This window comes from Aulonocara stuartgranti (assembly GCF_965226115.1).
Source record: "Aulonocara stuartgranti genome assembly, chromosome: 20".
NCBI lineage: Eukaryota > Metazoa > Chordata > Actinopteri > Cichliformes > Cichlidae > Aulonocara > Aulonocara stuartgranti.
The window spans coordinates 31,998,985-32,009,823 of record NC_138956.1 but is presented as its reverse complement, the minus strand read 5'-3'; the positions used below and the strand labels follow the sequence as shown (position 1 = coordinate 32,009,823).

At 39.4% G+C, this 10,839-nt stretch overlaps 1 protein-coding gene across 2 annotated transcripts in view; it reads left to right on the top strand.

Moving 5' to 3' along the window:
• The first annotated feature begins 4,807 nt into the window (after nt 1–4,807).
• olfml3a (olfactomedin-like 3a) overlaps nt 4,808–10,839 on the top strand; it is a 39,203-nt gene continuing 33,171 nt past the window's right edge. For both annotated transcript variants that reach the window (XM_082519540.1, XM_082519541.1), the window contains exons 1-2: nt 4,808–4,974; nt 6,695–6,793. The gene's annotated coding sequence lies outside the window, so the exon portion shown is untranslated. The remainder of the gene's footprint in view (nt 4,975–6,694; nt 6,794–10,839) is intronic.

Genomic DNA, 10,839 nt, shown 5'->3' with positions numbered 1-10,839 from the left:
CTAAGTGAGGTATTATGAAAGGCCCCATTGTGAATCTCTGAGGTTCCTGTCTGCCCTGTAAACCAACATAGTTGGGCTGTGTAGCTTTAATGAGGCCTTAATTATGAGATTCCTCTACCTTAGTCAATGACTCATTGGGTGATGGCTTTACGCAAATCCCTCTTAGTACAGCTTCTTTAAAACAACTAAAGGATATGTTTATCAGATTTTAATCCAGACAACTGAAAGCTCTGAAGTCTTTCTGGAGTGTAAGAACTTTATAAAATGACATTAGCTGGATTTATGTAGTGTTCAAACTGCACATTGGATTACTTCTGAAACCTCTACACTGTTAAAAAAATGTCTATGTGTTTCTAAAGCCACTGATTGAATATTTCTTTATAACCAGCCTCTTTCAGTGATTGGTCAGCTATGAGGAGGTGAGAGAGGAGGCACTAAATGTCTAAGCTCTCTTTTTCCATTCGTTACTTGGCTATTTGTGGAAATTTTCATGTGAACAATGCAATGCACTATGAGTTAAAGTGAAGTCAGGCCCATCCCGCAGTTTGTTCCCCACTTTTTAAGCCTTTTTAACCAAGTATGAACAAATCTCATTATTTAAGGTGTTTGTGGCCTATGATATAGGCCTGGTCTTTGCTGCAGTTTAAAGAAATGTGTAAAAGATGCTTTGAGGGAGATTATATTCAGTGGATTCAGTATGTGGCTGCTCTAATTGTTCCAAAGCACTCTCTTCTTAACATGCACTTTTTATCTAATGACCACCAGGGAAGCGACACCTTTGATCACAAAGGAAGTCCAGTTACATGTAGGTGAATGGGTAAGCAGGGTTCGGCTCGCTCAGTCTGTACCCTCAGTAAACGCTTTACTGATGAGTTTATGTTCTTATTCCCAAGTTTAATGTTTTATTGGACTCAGCATGATGTTTATTGTTAAAATTATGGTTGACAATCTAAGGTATATTTTATGAAGTGTCCAGTTGCTTTCCTGGGAGTGTGCACCATCCCTTAATTTCTCAATCAGATTCAACCCTCAACTAAATCCATTGGATTATCAGTAGTTAGTCTGTTATTTCTAGTTCAGGGAGACCACACCTAACCTTCACTGCTGCTTACAGCAATACTTTAAAGTAGATTTTAAGCAGGTTTTATGTAGTAACCTCTGTATTTGGCTGCTGAGATCTGGCAAGTCTCCCTCTCCCTGTTGCTGAGCAGTACCCTCATAAAATGATGCTTCCACCACCACCTTGACAGTCAGGATAATATTAGATGACCAGTGTCCAGACGTGGTACTTGGAGTTCTACCCAAGTGTTATGTTCCTGGAAAGGGCTACCAGATGAAGAGAATAACAATAAAAGTGTCAGTAAGCTCTTTAGAACGACCCATTCGCTCACAAATGTTTGTAAAGGCAGATTACATGAGTAGGTGACTGATTTTATGCAACAGCAGTTATGGGACCAAAAAACAGTTGAATTCAAAGATCAAGAGGCATAATACTTCTTTGCATATAGTGTATGTGTGTCATATAAAATATGAACAAAAGAAAGGCAACACCAAATGCTAAATGCTGGAAAAAAGAATCACTCAGTGAAAGGCATATTGCTTGTCTAGCTGGAGACATTCACTGCACTACTGAAACAGGCCCACTGGGGCTGGCTAGCTCTTCTCTACAGCTTTCAAACACTGTGCTGATTGCTGAGTGAAGTCAGCTGCACTGGCTCCACAGGAGAAATGGGCTGGCACCGAGGAGACACACACACACACACACACACACACACACAAATCAAAAAACAGAAAAACGGGCTGCAAAACGCTGTTTGGTTCTTGTGATTTTCATCTAACATAAAGTTTGTTTGATTTGCTCTGGTGAAACTGATGTCCTTCTTAGATGCCTTTTTCTTCAAGTTCCCTTCACAAGATCTGGGTAGATTATTAAAAAGCAAAGTTAATTTGACTATGTGAATGGTGATCATTGCTGTAGGTCTGAAAAGTGAAAATGTCTTAAAATGCATTCTAATGGCCACCAGGGGGACAATGCCTCTGGTTGCAATAAGTTCATTTGTATGTGAGTCAGTGGGAAAATGGAATTCACCTCCCCTGATCTGCAACTTCTGCAATCACTTTCCTGATAAGTTTATGGTCTCAGTTGTTAGTTTCAGGTGTTATTAAGTACAACATGAAATCTGTTTTTTAAACAATCACCCCCATCAAGGTAAAAAAAAGTGACTAAACCAGGGTAGGTCTACCAGATTCCCAGTCACATTCACCCACCTCATCCAGTTTTTAAAACAGCAACATACCAAAAAAAATTCAGCTCAGTTCTTCACAATATACCATCGTGGACATGCCCTTCGTTTATATAAAGCAGCCTATGGGTGGGGTCATGGTGTGTTCCAGCTGGTTTGATCCCATCAAATGATGGGCTCTTTACTCAGACCACACAACTGGGTCTTAATTTCAGTGGCAGATTAACTATATGCAGTGCTTTTCAACTCTAGCTGAGCTCTTCAAGGCAACTTTTTACTACAAGTCACATTCATGTATGTACATATTCATTCACACAGTGCTTTATAATAAAGTTTTCTTCAACACACACAGTATTGAAACGAAAACAATGCCAGCTTTTACGTTTTTGTGACTTGGAAACAGGAATTGTTTGAAAAGTGGCAGATCAAGAATAGCAAGATAGCAGGTTATGAAGCTGCTACCAACCAAAAGATCTGGTGGTGTGACAGTAGGAAATTATAATAATAATAATAGTAATAAAAAAAGGACAGAGACAGATATTGGAAGCTTTGACAAAAGTCTCTGTTGCCTCTTATGCAATTTGTACCAGTGGCCAACAACTTTGAATAGTTGTGTTAGTTTCAAACTTCCACTTCACAATGATTGATGTCGGGGACATTCAGAGCTTCAGAAATGCTTTTATATTGTTGGTCTGATTTGTTCCAGTAATTTTATCATAAAGGGCTAAAGAGAGTCCTTTGGACTTCATGGTTGTTGTCCTGGCATGCAGCATGAATTCTGGGTTGTTACGTAGGCTGTATCCTTTCTAAGCTATGTGCTGTCAGTTCTGTTTGCCATGGGTGGAAGTTCAAGACATATAATAACTTAAGCAAACTGGATAAACCTGACCACACATCTTCCAAAGTTTTCAGTCTTTCCTTTTTTATATTTAAATTTATGTTTTATTGAGTGTAGATTGACAGGAAAGTTATTGGTTCTTATCAGTTTGAAAACATATCTGCAACACAGTGAAGTGTGCAAAAGGGAATGTCTAAATACTTTGTGACTGCATTGGCTGAGTGTCAACAAAAGAGAAAAATATTCTGCTGTGAGACGAGGTGTGAAAAGAATTTAGTTCCTGACTTTCAATGCCAATTTTAATCTTGATATTCTTGATAAATGCCCGAAGAGAGATAAAATGATTCTTTCTTTTCATAACACTGCTTCTTCAGGCAAAATCTCCCAAAAAACTCTGCTCTGAAGTCATTAAGGATCCACTCTCAGCCAACTAAAGTAAACTGTAGTAAAAGTATTTAGTAATGTAATGATTTGGAGCTCGTTTTGTCTCTCACTTTAGTTTGACCCTATATTGGCAACACACGTTTTTATTATCTCATGTTTTGTCTACAAATGCCAACATTTCTTATAAAGCAGGGAAATAATTCTTTCATCACTTCTAGTTACAATGAAGCATGCAATCAAGCCGAGTTATGAAAGGTGACCATAGTTGGAGTCCAAATATGAAGAGGATGTGACATTTTTGGCGAGGGGCCAGCCACCGTCTTGAACCCCATGCTTTCTGTCTTTCTTCTCTATTTGTCAGCACTTCCAAACATGGCTACCTGCGGAGAGAAACAGACAGTGAGACTCTCTTAGGGATGCCAGGCTCCTGTATATTATGTTTTTAGCATGCCTCAGATTTTTTCACAGCAGCCTAAGTAACTCCAAACAGAGCTGAGCAGTCCAAGTCCTGCTGATACCGGAGTTGCTCCAAACAAACCTGTTGCCGTGATACCGTCCTCTGAGTAGAGGCAGTGATGAAAGATAAATGCAGTGCAATGATGCTTATTATGTGCTGGTTTTCCACATTAACAGCAGCTTGCTTTCTATTAAGGTATTTTTTGTGACTTCTAAAACTTTACCAGAGTGGCTTTGCATAATTAAGCGTTAAAAATAATCCTTGTTTTTGCTATACTGAACCTTGCTGTAGTCCTTCATCCACTTGCTGAAACAAATAGTTTTCAATAGACTTTAAACTTTCCTTTTTGATGAAGCTTACAGTTAGGACGTGATCCTTGATCCTCGTTTGGCTGAACCTGAACCCTCCTGTGGTTACACTGCAATAGGCCTAGACTGCTTGGGGGTTCCCATGATGCTTGGGAGTGTTTCTTCTTCGCTAACCTGTTTTCTCTCTATATGTTAAAATATTACTTTATATTTAATCCGTACTATTAAACTCTGGAGCTCTTCCACTTGTGACCTCTAACTGGTCACAGAAAATGGCTACCCCTCCCTGAGCCTGGTTCTACTGGAGGTTTCTTCCTGTTAATGGAGAGTTTTTCCTTCCCACTTTCACCAAGTGGTTGGTCGCAAGGGGTGAGGTTTTGCTGAGGTTTGCTCTATATTATTGTAGGGTCTTTACCTTATAATATAAAGCACCTTATTGTGATTTGGAACTATATAAATAAAATTGAATTTAGTTAAATTTGATCACTATTTAAAGTCACAGTGTCTAAAATCAATTAAAAGTAATTTTCACTGCTAGATGAGAGTAGATTGCAGATTGCAGTCAACTGAGCTCTAGTTTTGAAGCCAAACATGTTTTGCTGTGAGTCCACTGTTTAGCTAAGCTGGGTGAGAGGTTTCCATGACTATTTACTCAGGAAGAGGCTGTAAAACCTTGTGAAAAGAATGTGATATGGGTCAGTGAGTCAGAGAAGCTCACTTCTTACTGATAACAGTGATACTGAGGTAAGTGGATTTAGATATGCTGGACTGTCAGTAAGACTGCTGTTTTTTTTTTTGCCGCTGTTAGCCTTTGTTAGCCACTGTTAGCAGCTCTTAGCTACTGTTAGTGAAACAGTCTTTGAAGTCTATTTAACTTTGTTGGACTCTGAGACATTCTGAATAAATTCTTATACAATGTGAGAATGTAATCAAACGGTTTATCAGAGGGAAAGTGTGATTTTTAGCCTGACATTAGCTGGCATAATTTTAGCTAACTAGCTGTTGTTGTTTAGCCAGTATTCAACATTAGATCGTTTTGACAATAACTGGTTACATTTGTTTAGATATTTCACTCAGTCTGTTCCAGATGCTGCAGATTTGTCAATTTCTGCAAGTATATCATATGATATGACCGGATTATCTACCTCGTAGAAAAAAAAGGTTGTTATCTCCTTGATCATGCTTAATCATCCAGGTAAAGAAAATACCAGAATGTTGATTCTATTTATCTGGATTTAGCATTTTTAGAAAAACCCTACGTCTAGATAAACAGAATCAAGTTTCTTAGGTTGCTTTGTAGTCCATGCAAATGCATAGGTGCTGATATTAACTTAAGATAACCCCAATTAAAAATCTTTGATAAATTTTAAATAAACAATATCAAGAGCCCTCTAGCTAGACATGAACCTATGTGTTTCTCTGACATAAATCACCAGCCAACACTTTTTTCTGACAGCACAGATGAGCTCAGCAGAAACCTGTATTTACAGTACCACACAGGTTTGAGTCTGGCCGAAGGACATATCTCGAGTCTGAATGTGTAGACACAAACTGACACATTACTGCATAGCACTTTAATGCCAAGGCCTTTCATCTCCTCCGCCTTTTGTGTTTCAGACACATAGAGGTAAGAGTAGAAAAAGACAAGTTTTTTTTTCTAAAACCAAGTGTTCAGAGAAGTTTGAGAATCACATTAGATTCCCCTTTAAATTTTGTGAATTCTAAAGATCAGTCTCTGAAAAAAATTCCCATGTAAAACAGGTCAGCTTTTTATCAGGTTCATGCTGTTTTGAGAATTATTAAAAAGTGACTAAGGTTGAAAAACCTAGCTTACACACAGTCCAGTGAGGTTGGGGTTGTCAGCATTTCTTTTCCAAAAGGCAATACTGATTTATATAAAGTAAAAGCAGAGAACCAAACAAACGATAACTGAGTAGAAACACAGTTAAAGATAACACAACAAACTAAATCAAATCAAATCAAATCAAATCACTTTTATTGTCACATCACATGTGCAGGTACATTGGTACAGCACATGTGAGTGAAATTCTTGTGTGCGAGCTTCACAAGCAACAGAGTTGTGCAAATACAATAATGTAAACAAGCAAAATACAAGAATGGCTACATCTGAAACTAATAAATATATGTACAATATATAATATATAATAGTATACTACTAATACTACTATTACTAATGAAAAAAATTCAAACAAATATGTAAAAATTTAAATATGACCAGCTGTTATTTTGCTCTGAGAGTTCTTGAGGTTATACTTTTGGGATTTTTCAGGTTGGACAGAAATGGTCTGTGGTTCACTTCTGGCGTTGGGCTACATTTCACTCATGTTTGTGCAGACTGTCATTTCATGCTGGAAATGATTTCATGCACACTACGAATTTCTGCAAATTAAAATTATTGCCTCTTGTAACCTCTTGTTCACATTGGTATCTACCACAATTACAGCTGTTACATGGCTGGGATAGGCTCCAACACCCCTGCAACCCAGAATTGGATAACTGGAAGAAGATGGATGGATGGATGGATGGATAGGATACTGTAACGGTAATACATTTTTGAGAGGAAGCCAGCAAGATTAGTTTAATGCTATTTTTAATGATTTTATTAAATTAGTTCATTTTAAACTGATATATAAATGCTTACATAATTAACCTGAGCTTTGCTTAGCAGCACCTGGAGCATTCAGTTGGAACTCTAATGTGACAATTTTGTTAGACAAACACTTTTTTATTCCTGGGGATCGATATGTGACATTTCTTAATCAAAGAATTTAAACTCTGAGAATGCCAGGGTGCAGAAAATCCTCTAGCATAACACGTTCTTTCTTCATGCCAGCTGTAAGTAATATTTGATAGTAGGCTGCATGACTTCTTTCTTTTCCATCTAGTAGTTTGGTTTTCTGCCTGGCAGTGGTAGAGGAAATTTTAAAATTCTAGCAAATATCAGGTTCTGAAAAGTATCTATTAAGAAAATGTATTTTCTTGATAGTATATTATTACTATTATTACTAATATTTTCTTTTCTATTAGAAAAATTCAGGAAAAAATATTCAGTATAAGAGCACCTAAAATTTCCTGTATTTGTATAGCGCTTTACTAGTCCTTAAGGACCACAAAGCACTTTACACAACCAGTCATCCACCCATTCACACACTGGTGATGGCAGCTACATTGTAGCCACAGCCACCCTGGGGCGCACTGACAGAGGCGAGGCTGCCGGACAGTAGGCACCACCAGTAGGCAACGGGTGAAGTGTCTTGCCCAAGGACACAACGACCGAAATAAGGAGATACAAAGGGAAATATCCCTTTGAAAAAATGTAATAATAATAATGGATTGCATTTATATAGCGCTTTTCAAGACCCTCAAAGCGCTTTACAATTCCACTATTCATTCACACACTGGTGGAGGCAAGCTACAGCTGTAGCCACAGCTGCCCTGGGGCAGACTGATAGAAGCGAAGCTACCATATCGCACCATTGGCACCTCTGGCCAACGCCAGTAGGCGGTAGGTGAAGTGTCTTGCCCAAGGACACAACGACCAAGACAGACAGAGCTGGGGATCGAACCGGCAAACTTCCAGTTACAAGATGAGCTTCTATACCAAACTGATCATAGCTTTGAGTAGCATAGTAGCTTTGAGGACAGCAACTTACTACAAGTGGTTACAGACCTGGTCCTCATCTTTGAAGCTACCATTTCAAAGGTAACAAGACCACAAGTTCATTGCACACGGTCACATTTTGGTCATGCTGTGGTCTCAAACCACTGTTTTCTCTAGTGCTACTGTGGAATAAAGCACCAGAGCGTATAAATGAGGTGTGTTCTCGTCATGCAAATGGTCTAGTTGTGGCGACAGACTGACAACTAGTCTAGGATGAACACTGGATCTCCCCATGACAGCTGGGATTGCCTCCAGCCCCACCGTGACCCCTAAATGGGATAAGTTTCATTCATATCCACAGGTGGGTTGTGTAGTGGTGGAAATTTTGACCAATATACCTGAACTATTTTTAACTATCTTTCTTTTCCAGGGGATGTTTGTTTAGGTTTCAGTGCCAAAGCTACTTTGTTAGGTTAAGCAAAACCTTATAACTTGTGTTGAATTTCACTTTAACTACACTGCAGAAGGCAAAGTTCACGACTAGAGCTCATCACTCAGATACAGAAAGAGGCTGATTTTAATTCTTGTGTATTTGTTCCTGCATGTTGTTTTTCCACTATGTGATTTATTGCTTGTCTCTGTAACTTAATTATTGCCTTGAAGAAGAAGAGAAGCACAAACATGGATCATGTCTTCATACAGCGCCTGCAGAACAATATCATAATTTGCCTGCACAAACAAGTGCCACGACCACTTCTCTGCAAACCCATGCAAACTGAATATGTCACATCGCCTCCTCTGAGTAATCTTGCAGTAATGGCATCTGGGCGAGGATGGTTTTGAAATGTGACAGCAGCTATGTAAGTATTTTCAGCAATTTAGATCTCAAATTGCAGCTGTCAAGAGCATTTTGAGGCTTCCCTCAGTCATGCGTGGCCCCTCAATTTCTGTCCCATGTCTCTATCCTGTCTCGATCCCGGCATCTTTTCAGGTTCACTCAGCAACCTCTGGCGCAATTACAGGGAGTTATACAAGGACACAGGACACGTTTAGAAACACTGGTCCTGCTTGATATTCACACGGCACACACACACACACACCTCACAGCATGAACAGGCAGCAGGAAAGGAGTCTGTTGTCGTTGGAGTGGAGACGATGGGTTTTAATGACACCGTATCTTTCAGAACGCCGTTCCCATAATTATCCTCTGTCTGACATGGATCTGTCATTAGTACTGATTGTTTGTCCTGATGCCCACCTTCTTCGGGAGAAAAGTGCGCGAGCGTAGGGAGGGTGTGGATTTTTGGATTCCCCTGAGCTGGACAGGTTGTATTCAGGAGCCCACGGGAGGCCCAAACTGGAGCCATTGGTGAGATTGGTATCGTATTAATGGCTCAGTAGGCTCCAAGATACATAACAGCAAAACCATAAGAGGCACTGGAATGTGGAGCTCCTTTGAATCATTGTCATAATTAGGGACAATTGCACACGCAGACCCAGGAGCTATTGTGCTCATTTGGAAGCTGTCTGGTCTGACTTTTCTCATGCTTTAGTACTCTGCTTGTGTCTGTGTGTGAGAGTTAAAATGACTCTTGCAAAATGTGTTTATTTGTATTTTGCTGACAATGGGTAAATGAGAGTTTTGATACAGCTCTCATGGTTGTGCTTTTGTCTCTGGCGTCACAGAGATAAGCACAAGTTGTCCCTTTAAGTTGGTGCCTAGACGCTGCGGCTGCAGCAATATGTTAGATGCAGAGACCACAAGACTTAAGAAAAATGTCTGCAATGTTCCCTCTTTTAAATTTGATAATCTGGACCACTATGATAAAAGACGATTATTGAACATAACTCTCTTTTGAGTTCTTAGAAGACAGCAGATTAGAGTAGGTATCAGTCAGGCAGATACAGCATGACAAGAAATGCTAAAGCGGTTGCAGATTTGCAGCAAGTGCATGGCTAAAGCAGATAAAACGCTATGTCCTGTATGATTTTTGTCACCTGGATGTGTAGGAGCGTATTAGCTTAGTGTTCAGAGGGGTCAAACCCAAGAACAACTGTACCACAGACTTCTATAGGAAGGTCTTCCTGCAGCCACAGGTATCACCTCCAGATGGCCTCCTGATCAAAACATGTTTTGACAGTATAAAAAGTACACCAAATGCTTCATTTGCAGTTACTGGATCCATCAATTCATAGATCACGATCACTAAGATGAGTTATAGATATTAAATTATCATTAAATATTTATGAAGCCAGACATCATGGATAATGGTTTTTGGTTATGACTAAAAGTCTACATGAAAATCATATTTAAATGTATGTGTGGCTGCTCGAGCTGCAGCAAAGTGTGCACAATGGTCTCAGGCTTCGTTATGCAACAACAATACTAAGCTCAGTTGTTATGAAAAACATGTCAGGCTTCTTCATATAGCAGATGATTAAACCTTAAATAGCTCTACTGACACTAATAAGGTCAAATATCCCTCATTATCTTTTCCCTGTGACAGCAGAGGATGGAGTTGGGGGGCAGGTGGAGCAACTCCAGCTTGGGGCTCTGGGAAGAAAAACAAAAAAACAGGAGACTTGTTGATCTGATTATGGACCAGAGACTCGTGTTTTAGGGTGTGGCGAGTCTGAGGTTGACGGTGTGGAAAAGATTTGGTTTTGCAGTGATAAGAGTGGACACAGGACAGGACAGCTCTGAAGCTGAATGATGAAGCAGATGGTCTGCAGGTGGGGGGTTATGCCTGTGTTTGGTTTTGTTTTATAAGGACAAAAAAATAAATTATACTGTACATGTTACAAGATTGTGCAAAAAAACATGTGTCCATCAGTTTCATGGTCAGGATTTTTGAATCCGTGATAAAGAGTGGTTGTTTCCCTCCCCCTCCCCTAACAAAATAACCATATAAATACTAGAGTGCATTGGCTTCAGCGGTTCTGCTGCTGGATCTCGAGTTACACCATTGTTTTTACAGTCTACAGTT